The sequence below is a fragment of the Sciurus vulgaris genome (genome assembly GCF_902686455.1).
Source record: "Sciurus vulgaris genome assembly, chromosome: X".
Taxonomy (NCBI): Eukaryota; Metazoa; Chordata; class Mammalia; order Rodentia; family Sciuridae; genus Sciurus; species Sciurus vulgaris.
In genome coordinates this window covers 112,114,413-112,116,611 of record NC_136471.1, presented here as the reverse complement: position 1 = coordinate 112,116,611, position 2,199 = coordinate 112,114,413, and the positions used below count along the sequence as shown (strand labels likewise).

Here is a 2,199-nt window from a genome sequence, read left to right as displayed (position 1 = left end):
GACCCTGTCTTTAAATAAAATACAAAAAAGGGTTGGGAATGTGGCTCAGTGAACTGAGTTCAATCCCCCAGACAAAATTAATTAATTAATTAATTAAAAGGGCTGGAGGTGTAGCTCAGTGGCAGAAAGCACCTCCTGGTTCCAACCCCCAAGCCAAAAAAATAAAAGAAATAAAGAAAAGTAGTCAAGGAAGGAAGGAAAGAAGGAGAGAAGAAAAAGAGTGGGAAGGGGAGAAAAAAGAAACATTTCAATAGTCGGAACATATTCTCTACGTTGAAGCATCCCTGAACTTGTGGGACAAGTATATTTATCTTAAAAGTTGAAGTTTCAGAGCTGGGGGAGAACAGTGGTACATGAGGCTCATCTCAGACAAAGTGGCTGCGGTATCCGAGAGCCCGGCGAGTGCCGGGGCGGCAGCGGTGGGGCCTACCGCACCGCAGAGCGGCCTGGGTTTTGGCCTCCCTCCGGTTCCCTGGAAGCGGGCGGGCGGACAGTGCGGGAACGGCAGCAGCAGCAGCAGAAGGGGAGGCTCCAGCGCGTCTCTCTACCCTTAGCCCGAGCCAGGGGAGGCCAGGCGGACCGGATGGCTGGAGGGGGTCCGCTGCCCGAGAATGGGAATTCTGTTCACCAGGATATGGAGACTGTTCAATCACCAGGAGCAGAAAGTTAGCATTGTTGGATTGGATAATGCAGGGAAAACTACCGTCCTTTACCAATTTTCTATGAATGAAGTTGTACATACATCCCCTACAATAGGAAGTAATGTAGAAGAGATAGTGATTAATAATACACGTTTCCTAATGTGAGATATTGGTGGCCGAGAATCTCTTCATTCTTCCTGAAATACTTATTATACTAACACAGAGTTTGTAATAGTAGTTGTGGACAGGACAGAGAGGATTTCTGTAACTAGAGAACTCTACAAAATGTTAGCACATGAGGACCTAAGAAAAGCTGGGTTACTGATTTTTGCTAAAACATGATGTTAAAGAATGCATGAGTGTAGCAGAAATCTCCCAGTTTTTGAAGCTTACTTCTATTAAAGATCATTCAGGCATGCTGTGCTCTTACTGGGGAGGGATTATGCCAAGGATTTGAATGAATGATGTCACGATTTAAGATTAGATGATCTCCGGAGCTGGGGTTGTGGCTCCGTGGTAGAGTGCTTGCCGAGCTTGTGTGAGGTACTGGGTTCGATTCCCAGCACCGCATATAAATAATAATAATAATAAAAGGTCCATCAACATCTAAAACAATAAGAAAATTTTAAAAAAGATTAGATGATCTCTACTGACCTCTTCTCATAGACTTTGTATAGACAAAGTGCTGAATTTTACCTGAAAGCTGCAAAAATTAATGGTTTAGATATATTTATAATAATAATAAACTGATTACAATTTTTTCTATAAGAAGAAAATTAAGACCACTTATTTGAAAACAAGATGAAGTCTCACCTTCCAATTTGCTTTCTCATTAGTTCCTTCCAAAGTACTTTATTAAAGCTATGATTGACATTTTTCTCAATGAATCTTCTCAGGATAATGTATAGCCTCAGGTAAGTACCAAGGGAGAGGAAGATGTTTTGAACTTTAAGAGCTTTATTATCAGTATACCCCTTCCTAATTGAATGTTGTTCTCTTCTTGTTCTGCTAAGTCAAAATACAAATCAGCACAGATACTGTTTGCAATATTTTAAATGTCATGTTACTTATGAAAAAAGTATTTTGCTTAAAGTTGTGTATGTATTATGTATATACCTCAAGTTCAAGTTAATGGCTTTGATTTATGTTCTAAAGAAAAGCAAATAATGCGAAAAGTAGTAATATCCTTAGTTATTGCCCTAATGAGAGAAGTGCTGGCATTGGTTTTAAGTACCATTTTATACTTTTCCTGTATGTTCTCTGTACTGTACTAAGCAACACCTCCCACCCCAAATCATTGAGCTGCTCTTAAAAATTATATACAGGAAAAAGCTTGACATTGTATAATTAGTTTTGTTGATCCATACCTCACATGGAAACATGTAATTCAACTGAGTGAAATATCTGTCAAAATCTTGGATTTACCAATTGGCAGAATTGCACAGTGAGCATTTATCAGATTATTCCTTGTATTGGTCTAAATTACTGAATAGATTGTTACTCCATTTGTCAGTCAATTATAAATTAATTAAAAACTATTGTGTGAAACATGTCTACC

The 2,199-nt window shown here is 39.0% G+C and overlaps 1 pseudogene across 1 annotated transcript; it reads left to right on the top strand.

Moving 5' to 3' along the window:
* The first annotated feature begins 611 nt into the window (after positions 1-611).
* Positions 612-1,129, top strand: LOC306651541 (ADP-ribosylation factor-like protein 5A; annotated as a pseudogene). Its single transcript has one exon. The product of its transcript is annotated as an ADP-ribosylation factor-like protein 5A (transcript).
* Positions 1,130-2,199: the final 1,070 nt, after the last annotated feature.